At 37.5% G+C, this 20,246-nt stretch overlaps 1 long non-coding RNA gene across 1 annotated transcript in view; it reads right to left on the minus strand.

Moving 5' to 3' along the window:
• LOC130598785 (uncharacterized) overlaps window positions 1-20,246 on the minus strand; it is a 194,175-nt gene that overhangs the window by 129,632 nt on the left and 44,297 nt on the right. Inside the window, exon 2 of the long non-coding RNA XR_008972074.1 lies at window positions 7,916-7,970. This is a non-coding gene — a long non-coding RNA (uncharacterized LOC130598785). The remainder of the gene's footprint in view (window positions 1-7,915; window positions 7,971-20,246) is intronic.

Consider the following 20,246-nt stretch of genomic DNA (forward strand, 5'->3'; position numbering starts at 1 on the left):
AACTGGAGTTACGTAAGAAGTGAGAGAAAGCTTTGTTTTTGCAGTAACTTATGTATGCTTCAGGTCTAATCCATTGCAAGGCAGCATCTTTCTATTGTCCTTCATGACTAAACTTACTGTATACTTACCTAATATATACTCTTAGAAAGGAATCAGGGTGCCATGTGAGTTTCTAATGTAAGCACTGTACCCCAGTATAGTTCTGTAAGTATGTTGATCTCATGTACTGGTATTGTGCTTTGAAAAAGATCATCATAATAGGAAATCCAAACTGGAAAGTGAAATCTATAATAAGACCATTTAATTTGAGGAACCTCTGAATTAGATTTAAAATATGGCTAGAAACAATGTCTCACCTCTTGACTGTTTCTTACATAACATAGATTTTTGCTATTTGTTTTAATCTGTTTGTATGAATTCGAATGAGAGTGGAGTCTATATAAATGAGAATATACTTCCTTTCCTGAAGATGAGAGCATGGTTTACATACAAATATAAATAAACTTCCTCGTTCAGACATGTGGAAATTACAGTAACATAGAATGATCTGCATGAAGAGACAAGGAACTGGTGCCACTTTCATTTACAAAGAATATTAGTCCACATAATGCAATTAGTGCAAATAATGACCTGACTACATGATCTTCACACTCACCTTTTCTCACATGGTAGTCTTTTTCCACTAATTTAGATTGCTGAATAATTACTTAAACACGGAGCAATGAATACATAAGATGTGTGTTTCTTGGTTTCTAATAAACACAATAAACAAATTGATACTTGAGAATTAAAGGAGCTGAATGAGCTGCTGCATGGTACTTAGCTATTATCTGTGCTTAAACCACAATTCTGCCCCATCCCTGGCAGTGTTCAAGGCCAGGTTGGACTGGGCTTGGAGCAACCTTGTTTACTGGAATGTGTCCCTGCCTGTGTCAGGGGGATGGAACTGGATGTGCTTTAAGGTCCCTTCCATGCAAACCATCCTAAGATCCAATGAAGAGGTCCAAGATGTCAGTAATTTCCTGAATCTATTGAAGCCTTCTTGAAGACTGCTGAACCAAAGTCAACATCCTGTTTCTTTCCTCCAAATATCATTATATCTGTATTGCAGAAGTTTCCTTTATCATATTCTCCAAGGCAACACAAATACCAAGTGTGTCCAAAAAGGAAAACTCGTTCTTTGCCTTGGGAAAATCTCAGGTTCCTGACTGAGTGGAAATAGCTGCAGTTCACCACGCTGTCAACCACTGTCAATAATCCCAGCAGCAAAGCTCTTCAGGTGGTGACTCACAGATGAAGAAGCTTTTTCATCACAGGACTTCCAGTAGGGTTCTAACTACAGCTCACATCAATCAAAACACATTAGTTATAGATTTATACATTGCACATTTCTAAATGAAAAACAACCCAGCTCAGGTTAATTCACTGTTACTCTTCACTCTTGTGTCAGAAAAAAAAGTAGGTTTTTTTTCCAGTGGTACAAAACACTGATTTATCTGCCTGTATGGTTAAGTAAAAATTCATCAGAGATTTTTTGCTTTTCCTTTTATACAAGCTCCTTCTCTTCGTAACTGTGGACACAGATCTTATATCTAGGAATTTCCCCTTCTCTCCTGTCTTCAGGTCCTTACTAGCAGCTAGAGAGCCTGGCTCCTCTGTAATGGATGCCCACTTTTTTTGTTGTTTTATTATTACATTACAGTAGTTGGTATGTAACAACAGCATCAAGTGTAATGTTATTGGAAGATCACGTCATGGCTTTTACTTTAAAGGATCTACTGAGTTAATTGAACAATGATGTCAAATACTAAGCTAACTGCACATTTTAATTAACAAGAAATAGATGTTATAAATAATGAATTACCTTAGAGGCATAAATCATGTAATAACTTGAAGCTTAGAGATCAATATACACAAAAAGAGATGTAAGTGTTGAAAAAAAAAGAAAGGTTTAAAAATAGATAAAATTTTTGCTATACATGGGATAAATCCATATTTAACCTCCCTGACTGCTAAAAGCACTTCTGCTACTGAATAACCAGGCTCTTTATGTGAGATGAATTGATAAACCCAGTTTATCTTTTCGGATCCTTGAATTAGAGAACGGTTTTCGAGAGACTTCTGTTCAGCAAAAGAAAGGTCTGAAGGAATTGCATAGCTACAACATCTCTAGTGAACACAATTGTTACTAAAATGTCTTTAAAAAGATAAAAACAAGGCTAACCATTGCAACAATTAATAGATGTGCACCAGGTCTCAAGAATAACAGGTGTTTCATTTTAGAATCCACCCCTATTTGAATTGCAGCTAAAACCCACTCAAGTCACTGGAAGCTTTGAATTTGCATCATGAACTTTATAACATGCCCATGAACAATCCTCTTGGTTTCAAATTGATTTCATCTAATTTAAGGCAGCTGAAATGGCCACACTTGGACCCAGTTACAAACTGTTACAGAGAATGGTTTTTATACTTTTCTTTATGGTAGAGCTGTGACATTTCTAAATAATCCTAAACCAGATGTGAATCCCCCACAGACTTGCAGAAAAATGTGATATATATGTTGTACTAAGCTACCAAGATCTATTCACTGCTGCCACAGTTCAAAGGGAGACATTATTCAATTAATACATACACTGCCATCACAGGCTATCAAAGAAAGAAAGAACTTAAGCATTTGAAAGAAAAAATGAAATATTTTTGGTTATTTAGTCAAGGTAATAATATTTAACAGGATACAGCACTATCAACAAAACCTGAGAACATTTGCATTGAAGAACTGAATGGGGAGAGTGGGATTCTAACTACTATTGAAAAGTCCAGCTGCTTCAGTTTAAAGGCCAAATTGCTCTGCTAAGTCCAAATGGAGTAGTAAAGCTGGGACTCTTTGCAGCAGAATGATTTAAGATGTTTACAACAGGAGACTAAAACCCCTATTTGATCAACACATGTCTCAAGTAGGGTTTTTCTGAACCCACCTTTACTGGTCTCTATAAGAAGTAATGGTCACACATCAAACTTAGTAAAAATCATCCATTTTTTAGCTATTGAAGCTCCAAAAGAATTAAGCAAAAGTGCTACTATAAATAGGTTGAATCTAGACCAGATCTCCTAGTTAAGACAGTTGAGGTGGTGCGTGCCCATGCTGACGAATGCAACAATATGGAAACAAACAATGTTCCAACAATGTAGAAAGTGGAGCTAACAGAGAGAGTCCCTTCAAATGTTAATCTTCCTTTGAAATACAATTAGGATTTTAAATTCCCGATTACCTGTAGATTAATCAACAACTCTAGATTCACCCTTCACAAAATCTGAAACATCTAATGAAAATCTCTGAGCAGTTTTCAAGGTGAAGCAAGGATTCTTTAATTGTATTAATAAGGTAACACATTTGAATCTGAAAGTTTGGGGTTTGTCAACAAAAGGTGATTACATTTGATAGTGAAAGTTCAAATGCAGTCTTGGAATGCAACTTCATGCACAGGAAGACAAAGAGATTTGACGTTTTCCACTCCCTTTAAGTTCATTTGAGAACTGTGTTTGAGAACCTGTAAAAAGTCATTCTCTGGAATTCTTTTAAGCCCCCTTAAGGTATTGAAAGACTGCTGTAAGATTTCTTCCTCTTCCCCTTTTCTCTTTCCTTTGGGTTGAACTTGAATTTGGTTTTCAGCACCAGACCAAAGACTTTCCCCCTTTACTTGTTTCCAATCTCTCACTTGGCCCTAGACCTCAGTAAGTGATCCGATTTAATCTGAGTGCAAGTGCTAACCACTAAAGACACAGTTAACAACAATGCTTAACAACAACAAAACTACAAGGCATCTCTTATTTAAAGACTGTGGTAGCAGAGAGTCAGCATGTCTCAGCAGTGTTAGGAGCCCGTCCTGATGTGGTCTGGTCTATGAATAAGTTTTCAACAGCAAGGGATGAGTTAGAATTTAAACTCTGTATCTGGCGCACGTTACATACAATTGTGTATATAGGCAGGTCTGGCTCAACCACCCTCCTTGTACAAATTAGAACATCTTCCAAATTTCATAATATAAGATAATCTATAATATAAAAATATAAAATATTATATAATTTTAATTATATATATAATAATATATAGCATATATAATTAATACATATAATAATCTATAACATAATAGTGATATAGATTATCTGCCCAACCTAGATTTACTCTTTGATGGAGAACAGTTTTTGACTACAAAAATTCAGGTGAAATTCAGATCTCATCCTCTGCTTTAAGATAAGTAATTTCTAACCATTTATCTTTTTTTTTTTTTGCAGCACAGAAATGAACATTCACATTTAGGCCCTGCAATGGGGATCAAAACCATTTGTGTTTAGGATGATCCTTAGATTTTGCACAGATTTATGCTTCTGGTTCCCAAATGAGCACAGGTAATAATCAGTGGCTTATTAGAAAGCTTCAAGAAACAACATGTCTTTTCAATCTGCCTACAAGGTCAAAAAAGCATCCAGCAGTATTTAATATACGTACACAAGCTTGATGTATTGAAGTGCTGCGTTTTTTTTTACTATGTTAACAGTTTGATTAGGATATCAATTAAACATGACTACGTAGTTAAGATTCCCATCTCCAAACGCAGCTGCAGCAAGTAACCGGACCTGTAATCAAAGCAGTGTTATAATTTAGCGCTGATGAGGAAAACAATATCCGTCAGAAGGGAATGACAGAAAGGAGGCAGCTGCTTTCATATCATTTTAGTGTCCATTTCTTTAATGAGCCTGAGGAGACAATTCCCTGCTGACTATTCATTAATTAATGGAATTTATGAGAAGAGCTATCAGCATGCAAACAAGTAGAGAGCAGGTGATGACAGGCTCCTGTTTGCAGGGAATGACAATATTTAGGAAAGGAAGCTTCTGAATAAAGTAAATGATCTAATGGGATATTAAACTAAACACTAAGTTCTCAATTCTTCAGATGGACAGCAATGAAGTGTGGCTTACAGCTTAATGGAGGTATATTATTCAATTCAACCTCTGAAATACCCATGGGCAGATCAGGAAGAAAGGAGGTAGCAACCCAGAGGATTCAGCCGATGGTTCTTTCCCATTCTTAGTGAATAGCAGCATTTTGCCCTGATTTGTATGCATTAATAAACAGTTGGATAGATCCTTCCAGGAAACACTATCTCCTTCCACCTTGGTCTTTCAAAGTCATTGCAGTGGCTTGCCCTTTTCTTCAAAGTCTGAGATGCCTTGAGTGAGTTTTGCAAGACAAACCAAACTTTTTCCCAGCCACAAAGATCTCAGGGTACAGAGCAGACTGTGCCAAAATCAACCTGCAGAGATTAATAGAGAGAAGACAATATCACAGCACTGGGCATCAGCCACCCTTGTATCAGACTAGAGACCCTTTGCATATGTATGGCATTGTAGGGTAGCTGAGATTGCACAATTGGTTGTAGTCTCATGGTATCAGTTCACAAAGCCTTTTCACAACTTGAATTCATGTAATATTAAAGACCCTCAGGCCAGATTCTAGTTCATCCTCTTTGTTCTGATCAGAAAGTGTAAAGTAGCTGGATTTAGACACATTTGCACTGAAGAAAACTCCCTATAATGCTGATTCTGTCCATTTTCTACTGGGGGATTTTGTGTAGTTTGTGTGAGGGATATAGTGGAGCTGAGGTCTGCAAGCACAAGCTCCTTAAAAGCTTGATATTAGCAGCATATGTCAGAGCAGCCATAAGTCCTCTGTCAACAGGACAGGCTGAGGCAGCAGAGGCTGGACATGAGAGATAGACTCCTATTGTAAAAGCTCCAAACAGCATCACAACATGTTTTGGGGATTTACATTAGAAAGGCCATAGTGACAATCACACTTGTACAATATGCCACCCTGAAAGTCTGTACCGCAGATACTTGCATCTCTTGCATATGCAGCAGCTAAACAGAAGGATTTCATTCTTGACACTATATACCACACATAAGCTGTTCCACATATGTTCACAGGATGGGTAGCTATAGCACGTGTTTCTTCTACTAAAATATCTAAATGTCAGGCACGTTACACATTTTTCTCAATGGCTCTTCTATTGAATGATGGAGAAACAAACAACCAACAGAAAGAGTTGCGCAATTTTATCCAGGGTCATAAAGAATGACTTAATGCAAAACATATCTGGAATGCATCATGAAAGAAGCAAAAAAACATGGCAATCAATAAGAGAAAATATGGAGCTCAGGAAGCTCCTCTCCCTTTATATGATATTGCTCTATCAAAAGTGTAATATTGTGGTGGAGGGAAAAAGGATTTCAGTACCATCATGGAGACATGGGTAAATAGGGATAACACATAGATAATAAAATCCTGGATTCCATTGTAAGTATATATGAAGCTATGTCTTTAATTTGTCTATTAAATATTCTTACTTTTATTGCTTACATCTCTTTGCATTTTTTTCTAAAACCTGTAGCTCCAGGAATTCTATAAAAACCTAATTTTTGATTATAACATAGATTACAATTCAAATAATAATAATAATAAGAAACACCAAAAAAACACCAAAACCAAACCAGAAAGATGAAGTAAAAATGTGTATTTTAAAACATTGCCTTAATATTCAAACCAGTCTCCTGTTTCTGTTTGATTTCTTTTGTATTGCAAAGGGAATTCTGCTCAACCCCTTTTCCTGACTCCTTGGAATGGCAGTACCAGCTTTCTGCAGGAAAGGACTGTAGTTATACATCATCCTTCTGCTTGTGTGAAATTCACAGATTGGCTTCAGCCTGGTTGAAGACTTCAAAGTTATTTCAGTGCAATCATGAAACAACAGAAACTAATAAGAGTAATTAACAAGTAAGCAAATTATAGTAGTCCCCTTCGCACTTCATTCATGCAGAACTATGTAGTAGAGAATGGAAGCCTGTTTTGTTTCACTGCAAAATACGCCATTGACTTCTACTAATCTGCATCTTACTTGGCTCAGCCATTTTATTCGTGGGATATCAAACCACATGCTGGTAATTACAGTCAGTCAGATTGAAGTTTGGCTTTAATATTTCAATGACAGTGTTTGAACATTTTGACCATTTATCTCCTTTCATGGCTGGAAATGTCCAATGCCATCTTTAATCCAGCCGCTAGTGAAAATACGGCACATAGGAAACCATATGTCTTTCAAATTAGCTGACATGGGTATTATAGCAATAGTATCTATCAGAAAAGATGAGTGGACTGTCCAAGGCAACACATAGCAGACCCTGCTGAAAGCCTGCCAAACCATTACAAGATCTCCCCGTACCCAAGATGGCAAAACTAGCAGAAGTTTAGAGTGATGATTTCCAAAGGAACCTGAGACAAATCCATATGCATATCAAAAGAATTCCATCACTTAAGTTATAACCAAAACCATATCAAGATTAATAGCTAAGACGGGAGAGGTGGTGTTTTTAACAAGAGAAATAAACAAAAGTACTATTTTCCACTTGTTTTCTTTTTTTACCATTGAACTCATCAGCTGAGCAGCTCTTTCACACCTGCATGGCCTGACTGTGCTGACAATCTGGTCAGTACAATGGGAGTGGAGCAGCAATCGACATACAAATGGGTAGTGGATAAGGAAACCCCATCCTTCCCTATCTCACAGTCTGCAGGTGCACACAGTACACAAGAGTACCCTGATGGTACTCGAACAATTTAGCTGGCGTACATAAACTGTGCCATAACCTCCAAAATCAGCTCACCTGCTTGTACCACACTAACAGCTTTATCCACTCCTTTCATTTGACATTTTTAATTCTCACACAACCTATCTCTCCCACACAACAAAGTCATCCATAAACAATGAATTCTTAGTTGATTTTGTACTCAGTTTTACATCAAATTTGATGACAAGTTTTTAAAACATACATTGTCCACATCTAGTGCTCTTACCTCAATAAAGCCAGCAGGACGTCTGAACAAATCCTATGAAAATCAAACCAACTTCCTAAAGAGAAAAAGAGAAAAAGGCATATATATATCTGTAGATAAAGACTGTGATCAAAACTATGAGTGTGGCATATATGAAAATAGCCAGTCTGATGAGAACATTGTATGCCAGCAATACATCAAGATGCACACCCTCCTCCCCATCCTTTAGTTAACGGCATCTTTAGATGAGTATTTTCACATTTGCTGCTAATATTAATTTTCTTGTCCCAAGTCTGATCTGAATATGAATCTTGCATATATATGGCATCAGAAACAGCAGAGGAAATTAATAATGATTGAAATGCTTGCTGGTCTTATCTTTTATGATATGAGTAATCGGACAACTGATTTCAAAACAACAGCTGAACCTTCTCTCTGTATTTCTAGAAGATTTTGTTGTTGTTCCATGGCTTTTATCATCATTCATCATTTTATTTTCATATTTACTGAGGGCCTGGGACTAATGCATCTAAAAACTTCAGATTCTTAGAGGCTAAAATAAGAATTAATATTAAGTTAAAAGTATTAAAAATAATTATCTTACTGTACTTCATACCATTTTAAGACAATCAGTAAAAAATAAAGGCATATAACTCCAAGACTGATGAAAGATCAACCTGTTGCCATTACTACTCAGGTTTTAGTCATGATATAAGAGGAAGAGGAAACTGAATAAAGTTGAAGGAAAGAAGATGTAAAACTTTTTAAGAAACTTACTTCTTTGTAAGCTTCTTATCAAGCTTCTAAAACTGATTGCTACACAATATGTCTGAAACCAGACATGGCCATCAAAACAGTTAGGAAAGAAGCTTCATGTCTGGCTTCAGAGAAAAGTAAAAATCAATGTGCTTTAAGCTGAGCAGAGCAGAGCTGAGCAGAGCTGCTCTCTGACAAATTCTTTCAGTTCTGATAGGAGAACTTCTCACTCAGATACCTTGGCCTCCTTCTTCCTATGATGAAATGACCAAAAGAAGTATTGCAAGAACCAGTTTTGAGGTTTTTATACTAGTGCTACTAGGTTTGTTGTCAATGATTTAGACATGCATCACTGATTTTTCTTGGATGGATAAAAAACCTAAAAGTAAGAAATTGAATTATCATTTCTTAACCTTCAGTTTAATTTCACAGATACAACCTAAGAGACTGAGAGCATGAGTCCGTAAAAGCAAACTGTATTGTACTTCCTGCCCTAGTTATTATAGAATAAACATCTAAGTTACAGCATCCATTTCAAGACCCTTTTATAACATATATCTCCTGGTAACCAGTAGCTAAATACAAACTGCAATCTTGACCTCCTCAGATTTACTGCCCAGAGATAGATCCAAATTCCTGCTTCCCCTTTCACTCCTCATTTTGCTTTAATTTAATTGTGCAATTCAGAAATACCTTACTAGCACCCTCTTACAAAGCTGAAGACCCCAGTCAAAAGATTTCTCTGATGTCACCCTTTACCTTCCCACACAAGTTGTGATGCCTGTTTGTCACTTACAGCGTGTTAAGTGTGCTAAGGCATTGATTTCTGGCAGCTGCACCATGGAGAAACAGTAATTAAAGGGAACATGAGCAAGAAGGATATTAAAGCTACAACTGTAACCCATAAAATATCCTGAGGAAGGAAGTTGTGGGAAAAGCACATTCACCAGAAAGGTTTCTCCAGTTGTATTAACTGCAGGAGGAGGAGGAGGTAAGACCACAACTGATGTATTTGAAACAGATGTGGATGGGAATTAAGCTCTAAACACATTTCTCTAGGGAGTAAAGATGGCATTGACCACGTTCTCCCTATTTTATCTAAGGCTGGCTGCATTTTTTGTTTTGCTTTTCAGTTTCAGGGTTTTTTTTTCCATTTTCAGCTTCTAAAGGAAGATAAGGGGCTGTCAAACAAACAAGCAAACAATACACCTTTTCTATCATTCCTTTTTAAGATTCCTGTTATTAGAATTGTAAATCCTGCAGGCCATTCACTCAAGAGGGATCAGCAGGTGCTGTATATATGAAATCTGCAATGCTTTTTTTGATTTTCAACATAAAAAAGTAATTTAGTGTAGATCACAGATTTAACCAGTAAGAGATGAAAAATAGTCCAATCAGTCCTCCAACACTGCAATTCTGTATTCTGTGGCTGAATAATGAGATTCTTCCAACTCAACACTAGAATTTACAATTTACACTGGTGTGTAAATTCCAGGTCACTATTCCAGCCATTCCCTTAAGTTTATTTTTAGCATGGGTATAACATTTTAATGATTATGTCAAAATAAATTCTGATTTCACACAGATCAAGTGAATACACCTTATGAATCAGCTTTGGAGGCAGCAAACTTAGTCCACTCTTCTTTAGTGATGCGAAAAGGGGTAACGGGTTCAAACTGAAACAGGGGAAGTTTAGGCTAGGTATAAGGAAGAAGTTCTTTACCGTGGGTGAGGTGAGGTGCTGGCACAGGTTACACAGAGAAGTGGTAAATGCTCCATCCCTGGCAGTGTTCAAGGCCAGATTGGACAGAGCCTTGGGCGACATGGTTTAGTGTGAGGTATCCTGTCCATGGCAGGGGGTTGGAACTGGATGATCTTAAGGTCCTTTCCAACCCTGACTATTCTATGATTCTAGTTGTTTGTAAGAAACAGGGTAGTCTCATCAGGAAAACTTGCTATCTATCATTTCCACTTCCTGACTCATGTAAATGAATGTTTATATGTGTTTTAGCCAACATATGTTTATAACCAGTAAGCTCCATAACCCTAGTATTTACCATAGCTTTCCATTCAAATGCATTTATTGATTTCAGTTGCTTTACTCCCAGTTCGCCCTGATGCTACTGGGAAGAGAATCATGTTCATAGCTGTTATGATGATTTGGGATATTTTCATATAGATGTGAAACAAAACACTGCTGTGTCCAATTTGACATAATTTATGCCTCATGTTATTATTTTTCCTTCTTTTCCATCTATCACAAATGCACATGACTTATTGGAAACGTTAGTTCTTGGGAAGAAATACCCCTCATAAATTCCACTAAGTAACAAACCATTTCAAGTGGCTGTATATTTGAGTAGCTCATAAATATGCCAGATTTCAGCACTGGATTTACTATATTTCTAACTTTCCAACAGATTGGCCATAGTTTCAAAGGTTTCATCTGAAGTCGTCTGGCCTGTTTAAAGGACACAATGTACTTAACTATTCAAAAAGGCACTCGATCCCATGAATGCACTTTCCTAATAATGGGACAGTCATTTTCCAGGCCAGTAAAAAGCTATTACTCACTGGAACACAAACAGATTGTGAGAGGGAACGCTCATGCTGATGGCTGGCAGCCTGACAGAGGGAAAAGGGAAATATGGCCCTTTCCTGAATTAAGTTGCATTGACTCTATCTGTTCCAAACATTTGACTCAACTCCTTTCATCTCATGATACTTATGACAATAATAGGATAACAGATTTATGTCATGAAGGCACTGACCTTTGTCAGAGGGAACATTTTGACAGGAAAAGATGTGATATGCTGCTACGCTCGATAATTTTGACAATGACTGACAGTGTGGCTGCATAGCGACATGGTAAAGCTTATGCTTATGTTTTTACATTGTCATCCTTGGATTAACTCCTGGAGTTTTTTAGTGTATGTGATCACACAAAACTTTTCTACTGAAACTGTTATATGCAAACAATTTATGCCACTGGGAAGCCTTGATTGACCCCACACCCATACAAGTAACTTGTGCTCTAAGGAAAGATGCTGCTTCTCTTCTTCACTCCAGGATGAGGATATTCTCACTTACGAAAGGCTAGTTTATATTGCCTACTTTGCTGTTGAATGTTGTATATTAACAATGAACATTTGATTCTGCCCATTCTTCTGTTGAAGAGCTGGATTTGATGGAAAGTGAGAAATTTTAACTTTGAGAAAAGAGGTGTTAGTGCATGGAGTTTGAATACTTAGGATATAATCAATATATGGATGAAATTATTTTTGCTTCTCTTCAGGATTGGTTTAGTAGCAATGTAGCAAAGAATCCCATCCATAATAAAAAGTCATAGTTAGACAAGGTAAAATGGAAAGACTCACAGAAAAAGCCATTTGTCCAAAGATAGGGTGCAAATGTTCAGTATCTTTTTTGGTATTAGAAGTTATAACTTCCAATGTACACTTGAGTAGTCAAAATGAAGTGTTCATACTGCCCATTTTTCCTACTTGAGTAATGACCTCTTATTCTGAAGGGACTGCTGTATTCATACAGCATGTGGCATTCAACTCTTTTTGGTCTAGCATGAAGAGTATCTTCAGTGCTGTGCAGTGCAAAAAGGACTGACAGTCTCTGCCCTAGAGGATCTTATCTTGCAGACTCTTACACGTGAGTAATTTCATTCACTTGGACTTTATTTCTGTTCCCAGTGAAATCACTGGTGAAATTCCCGCTAACTCCAGCAGAGCAGGATCAAAACCAAGAATATTAACACTGAACTTATGTGAGAGCTTTCAGAGAACAAATCAAACCAAAATATAATCAAAGCAATGAAAACTTGTTTTCCATCTTTCATCTTCCGTGATTTAGGTATACAATTGCCTAGGTGTAGCATCACTTTTCATTCAGCTCTCTGAGTGACATATAATGAGGTTTCATTGTTCACTATGACACTTTGACAAATGTTGTGTTACTATTGCTCTTAAGAGTGACTATACAAAACAGCCTCACTCAGGAAGCACAGCGAAAGTATGGTGAGAATCCAAATGAATTATGCATGAAACACGAGAAAGGAAGCAAATGTTAACTAATTTGAAAAATGGGTCAAAATCATGACAATTTTGTCAGTAACAAGTGAAGTAATTTTTCTATTATATTAATCAGCTATGTCCCTTCTGCTAGACTGATTTGCAGAGCAGAAAAGGTCATTTTCCAGGCAGATGGGGAAATTTCCAAGCAGAGGGGAATTCAGCTTCTACATGCCAGATATAATGAGAACCAATAAATTAGGTAAAGCTCCTGTTTACCTAAGCTGAAATATTGATGGCCAAGCCCATGAGAATGCTAATGTCTAGATTCATCTTTCTTTTACGTCTTGAAATTCAGAGCACAGTAACACGTGTTGTGATAGATCTATATATCACTAACACAGTAACATTAGAAAAGATACCAATCACAGAAAGCAAATATAATGCATCTGAATAATATCCATTACTTGCACACAAATTTCACTTCTGTCAGCTAAGAACCCGGATGTAAAGCAATACTAACAACAAACTTTATGGCTTAAAGTATTGAGAGCAGATTAGGAGATCTTTTCACTTTTATGTTACCAGTGACTAGAAGTTGGTATTCAAGCTATGTGACATGATCCAGTGGTCTCCATCCAGTTCCCAGATTGTGATGCCATATGACTCCTTCATATGGCAGTGTAATCCAGGCACAAGGATTATAACAAACTTTTCAAGACAGAAAGGTACCATATGACAGAAAATAGCAAGTTTAATAGCATAAGTTAAGAGAAGTGATCTATATAACTAAAGGCCCTTAACTCCAGCTTCTGAAGAAGGTGTTCTGATGGAAAGAATTATTTAAGTCATGAAAACAAGCAGAAATTAGGTGAAAATACAATGCATATTTATCACCAGAGCATTGTATGACAATCTGGTAATTCAGACAAACAAAATGACCTTTAAGAACCTCTAGGCTCAATCCCAAAAGCACATCAACATATGTAGGGGAAATCAGATATAATGTTTTTCTTATAAATTTGTGTATAACTGCACAACTATGCAGCCAATGGCAGGATAACCTGTAAAACTGGAGTATGGTGGTGGATGGATACCAGGATGGACACCCATGTGGAACATGTCTAGATGGACAGCATGTGTATGGATAGAACGCATCGAGTTCTGCAAATGTGATAAAGCCAGTTGAGAATTTTTGGGTCAGGATCAGAGGGGAGGTCACAAGAAAAAAGGAAGCTGTGTCATGCATCTGTTATAGACAGTCTAATCAAAAAGAGGTAATGAATGAATCCCCCTTGGAATATCCTGATCACTTCTCTTTGGTTCTTATGGAAGACTTTAACCACATTTGCTAGGAGGGTTGTCACACATCAGGGCTCAGGAGTAGCTTTCACTGTACAAAACTGCATGTGGCATAAGAAATAACTGGGATCTGGATCTGCTACTCATGAATGTAATACTGATTCAGGAATGTAATATAATGAATGTGATAATATTCAGGGATGTGACAGTTGGCTGCAGTGACCTTGAGATCATAGCATTTAAAATGCTGAGAGAACTGAAAAAAGTGAGTAGCAGAATGTAGGCGTTTCAGGCTTCAGGAGATCAAACTACCATTTTTCAGACAGCTGTTAGGCAAGATCCCATGGGAAAATGTTCCGAAGGGCAAAAAAGCCCAGGGATTCAGGCTGATCTGGTTCAAAAACACCAAGTTGCACCTGCATCAGGCAATCTCAAGAACAACTACAGGATGAGAGCAGCCCTGAGGAGAAAGACTTGGAGATGTTGGTTGATAAAAAGTGAAGTATAACATCTTGGCAGGAAAAATGTTGAGAAGGCAATTTGCAAGTAAGATTGAATATTGTATAATGTGGTGGGATACAAGCTATTTTGATCTAAACCTCTGAGTCTCGGTATAGCTCGTTTGCATTGACCTGTTATCTTAATGCTGAGCTAGTAAAACTCCTGGGAATTCTCCTCCTGTAAGGAAAATCCTAGCTGGCAGAGAAAGCAAATATTACTGGCTTTGCTCCAGGGTACTGAAGAGAAGACCACTTCCAGAGCACGGGTGAGAAGCTGAAATAACTCATTATAATGGATACTGGTTTTGACATTAATGAAGAAGACTACCAACTCTCTAAGTGCTTAGTGCTTAACTACGTTGAGTAATGAGACTACTGAAAATAGATACGCATTTCACACTTTGAGGCAAAAGTTTCAGAATCACTGTTTTTTGGAAATCTTTGTATTTATGAGAATAAATTGATACTATGAGATTATGCTAAAGGGAAAACTATCAATATTACTTTATTACTTATACGAATTATTTCTTCTGTAAGTTGCATTGTTTTCCATAGCAGTAACTGAAATGTGACACCGGATTCTGATATTCTGAAAACTATATAAGTGTCATAATTACTAAAGTATTTGTTATGAATAACATGGTTTTCTGAGACCAGAATTTACTTCATGTATTTCCAGTCTTCAATAGCAAGGGAGAATTGACTCTAGCAGAGAAAGAAACAATATAATCAGCATTTTAAAGGACATCCCCTTTGAAACTACATATTTCTAAACATTCAGCATCACATTTCATAAAGCACACTTATTAGATGAGACTAATGAGAAAACCATGAAAAGTCTATAAGCCATTTATGTGGATTTTCTTAGGACATGCTGCTGAATTCTAGACAAACCCTATCCTCCTAATAAATTTTATTTATGAATAATGTCAGCTTATAAAATACTGCACCACTTTCAGTACAGCCTGGAGACTAAAAAGCTTCTTCTGCCATTTATATTCAGTCTAGTTCTGGATTCCAGATGAAATTCCAGGCTGGAAGATTTATACAATGTACACAGAGTGCATTAATCCACTGCACTACAAAGTCCATTAATTTTGAATACTGCTATCAATTGCACTACATGACATGGTGATAACTACATTATTACCTTTATAAAAATGCCTTTCCTGATACTGAGGGCCTCATATTTACTCTCTGGATACTCTCTGGGGCAGGATCACCTCCTTCAACCTGCTGGTCACGCTCCTTCTGATGCAGCCCAGGATACGGTTGGCTTTCTGGGCTGCTGCAAGCGCACACTAAAGCCTGCTCATGTTCGTTTTCTCCTCAACCAACACCCCCAAGTCCTTCTCCACAGGGCTTCTCTGAATCTCTTCTCTGCCCAACCTGTAGCTGTGCCTGGGATTGCTCTGACCCAGGTGTAGGACCTTGCACTTGGCATGGTTAAACAACTTCATGAGGTTGGCATCAGCCCACCTCACAAGCATGTCAAGGTCCCTCTGGATGACATTCCTTCCCTTCAGGGTATCATCTTTTTCATTTGTTTGTTTTTACTGTTAAACATTGTAAATTAGATTATCCATAAATGAAAACTAATGCAATTTATTGCCAACAATAGAATCATAGAATCACAGAATGGTTTGTGTTGGAAAGAATCTTAAGATTGTCCAGTTCCAAAACCCTTTGCCATGGGCAGGCGCACCTCATGCTAGACAATGTCACTCAAGGCTCTGTCCAACCTGGCCTTGAACACTGCCAGGGATGGAGCATTTATCACTTCTGAAAGGATCACGCTATGGATCTAAGGACAAATGCTGGTTCTACTGAACCACTCAATTTCATGCAGTCAAGATAGTCAAGATGTGCTTTTCAGGTTTAGAAGAGAAGCACAAATTGTTTAGATTCAGATACTTATGGCATTTATCTTAAATGACAAGGGGAGAAAAGGGCCAAAGCATGTAAGTGTGTAAATCAGCTAACTGAACATGATCGGATGGATCTCTTAAAGGATTTTATTTTTTCCGTTTTTTTTTGATTGGAAGGTGGTTAAATACTGGGGCGGGATTTCCAGGTGGGCTGCAAAACCTTTACCTTTGGGTGTGTTCAAGACTTCACTAGAGACAGTCCTGAGCAACCTGATCTAACTAGACCTGCTTTGAGCAGATAGTTGTACTAGAAGCCTAAATTATTCTCTGATTCTGTGACTTTAGAAGAGCTCATATTGCCATCTTCAGCTAGCAAATATGTGCTTATGGACAAGAGAAGGCTGTGTGCAGATCTCAGGGTGGCCTTCCAGTACCTGAAGGGGGCTAATAAGGATGCTGGAGAGGGACTCCTCATCAGGGACTGTAGAGTCAGGACAAGGGGTGATGAGTTCAAACTGAAACAGGAGAAGTTCAGGTTGGATGTAAGGAAGAAGTTCTTTACTGTGAGAATGATGAGACACTGGAATGAGTTGCCCAAGTAAGTGGTAAATTCTCTATCCCTGGCAGTGTTCAAGGCCAGGTTGGACAGAGCCTTGGGTGACATGGTTTAGTGTGAGGTGTCCCTGCCTACGTCAGGGGGTTGGAACTGGATGATCTTAAGGTCCTTTCAAACACAAACCATTCTATAATTCTATGATATGCAATGATAGAATAAGATATAAGGTAAAACACAGGAAATACAACACAAATATAAAGAAAAACTTCTCTACCATGATGATAAACAAGCACTGTGAAATAGGACAAGCGGAATTGTGACATTCCATGCTTGGAGGTATTCAGATCATGGCTGAAAAAGGTCTTGAACTACCTGATCTAATTCTGAAGTCAGCCTGGCCTCCATCAACCTTAAGGTGTTTTCCAGATGAAATCACTGAATGATTCTGAGTGTATAGTTACCTTAAATTTCATGCTTTTTAGATGTTTGTATGAGAAGTTGTCTCCAGGAACTCCACAGTTTTATACATATATATATATGTATATATATACACACAAATATCAACGTTTGCTTGCAAAACATCCCAGGGAAACATTTTTTCCTTTCCCCAAACATATGTATTCTGCGTATTATTTTACAGCAATTTGTGATTAATGATGGTATCTGCAAAGTCCCTCTGAAAATGTGGCTGCATATATGATCAAACCCACACAGCGCATTGGCAGGAATTAACCATAGATTTTTGTTCCACTTGTCAATGAGACAGAATTAGTGACGCTGGGAATAATCAATGGTTATACCTACAAAAATGAAATCTGCAGGTTTTTCTCTGCTTTCTGTACTTAAACTGTATGACAGATTTTCTGTGACCTCTTTGGCATGTTTAAAGTGATTTAAATGCTTTCTGTCCATTGAACAGAGTACTTTAAAAGAAGGTGTTACATACCATGGCAGGGGGGTTGGACCTAGAAGATTTTTAAGCTCCCCTCCAACCCAAACCATTCTATGACATTTAGATGATGTCTGAAGGGACCTCCTTCATATTACTTCTACTACTGATATAAATTTTAATATCAAATTTATTTTCATTTATAGCAGTCTGAACTTGATGTAATACAAACGACTGCAGTGAATTTACCCTGGACTTTTGGCGAGGAGAGGCTCTGACCCTTGAAGATCATTGAAGTTGCTCCAAATTTACCTCACAGTAATATGTCAGAGAACGAATCTGAGATTTGTTTACAAGAGTATAAAAGGCTAAGTTTGCAGAGGACAATACAAGGGCCAATTTAATTAACATCAGTAACATGCCGGAGAAAATGTTGGCTGGGCTTTTATTTGCTGAGAACATTTTCTGTACAAGCTGGATGAATTCTTGGAAGAAAGAAGAGCACAAAATCCCATTTACAGCACTAACAGTTCATTGTCATATCTCTGACACACTTCTATTAAAGTATTAAATACAGCTCAGCTCTTAATGACACTTTCAACAAAGAACTGCCAGTTCAAATAGCCATACTGAGGGTCTTGTGTGTTATTATTTTTCCTGTGCCATCTCCCATAGCATAAAATATTACTTATCATGTAGCAACCTGAACAGCTATTAAAAACCCATCTGAAACAAATAATGAAATGAGGCAGCTACACCTGTTTATTATGTCCATTTACATATGGCATTGGCTACCAATCCCACACACTTTTGGGGGCAGAAAAAAAACCTTATTAATTTAATGACTAAACAATAAATTTTGCTCATTTTTAGTAGTGTAACATCTAAAAAACACCCTCCAAGCCAGAACTTGGAGAAATTTATTTTCACATTATTCACAGTGAATTACTCATGGTATTAATTACACAACAACGACGCTGAATCCATTGCTTTTTAAGGCCCACTATGCCCAGTACCCTGATCTTCCTTTTACTTTTGTAATATATCACTAGGGACTGTAGTTATAGGACAAGGGGAATGGGTTTAAACTGAAAAGGAAAGTTCAGGTTGTGAGACAGTGGAATGAGTTGCCCAAGGAAGCTGTGAATGCTCCATCCCTGTCAGTTTTCAAGGCCAGGTTAGACAGAGCCTTGGGCTACATGGTCTAATGTGAGGTGTCCCTGTCCATGGCAGGGGGCTGGAATTGGATGATCTTAAGGTCCTTTCCAACTCAAACTACTCTGTGATTCTATGAAAATATCATAGTTTTAATACAGAGCAGGATATGTACAAGCTGTCATGATCTGAAGCAGTCCCTAAGAATATCTATTGAGACACAGCTAACAACGCTCAATGCTAGGAGCCTATCAATGGATGAAAAAAAATCACTACCTAATGAGATGTGTTGATAAGGCAAGAGAAATTAAGGAACTTAAAAAAAAGCTCTAGATAGCTACATTCTGCTTTAATCAACTTGTAGTTTAATTTTTCTGCTGGAATCAATGGCGTTCTTTATCAGAGTATACTTGGTATAGTTCTTAACTTATAGTAGATGTTGCAATATAAACCAAGTGTTGTATTTTTAAGGGTTAACCCTACTGGTTGTGTATTGGAGGGAAGATGAAGTTCCTGAGCCCTATTCAAACTCTTTCCATCCCTCCTCATTTAGATAGCATGAGCTAAGAGGAACCACAGTGTAGAGAGCATGAAGATTTATGAAGTCTCACATTTAGAGGAAAACACATTTCAGACATGAACAGCCCACATTCCTTACACAGTGATGGGAAAATTGAGGTTTGCTGGTTACAAAAAGTCTCAGAGATGTTTATGTCAGTTGCTCAGACATCATAATCTATGTTGCTGGAACCTGAAACTTAAATGTCACAATTTACTAAGAACTTGAACTGTCAGGACTTGGATTTGAGCTTTGTCTCTTATGTGTGCGCTTGTAACAGTAAGGAAGATGAACCATTTAAATGGATATAACACCTATCATCACACTAATCAGACACGTGGAAAATTTAGACAAGCTACTGAACATCCATGTCCCTCTTCCAAGCATCAAACTGAAAAGCTGAGAAAAAGATAAGGTTAATCAAAAAATGCTCAGTTTACTTAGGTATAGGTTAAGCCATCCTTGAAATTAGCATAGGTCTAAGACAACATTAGTAGGGCCATAGAATAATAGCTAATAGCTCTCATGAGAAAAAGGGAAACATATAAGTCACTGCCTGTGGTTAGTTTTGGGGATGGCTATTATAATGTGCGAAAAGATCAGTAGTGCTTCTGGTACAGAACTGAGAATTTTCAAGAGTTTTCATTTCTGTGTTGTTTCAGTTCTTCATTGAGAATCAGGACAGAGGGGGTGACAGTATTCTGTGTTGCCTTATTGTCAGTGGGGTGTTTCTGCTCTCTCTTGA

The sequence above is a fragment of the Pezoporus wallicus genome, unplaced genomic scaffold (assembly GCF_028554395.1).
Source record: "Pezoporus wallicus isolate ANWC-B61680 ecotype Strahan unplaced genomic scaffold, APGP_CSIRO_Pwel_v1 contig_7461, whole genome shotgun sequence".
NCBI lineage: Eukaryota > Metazoa > Chordata > Aves > Psittaciformes > Psittacidae > Pezoporus > Pezoporus wallicus.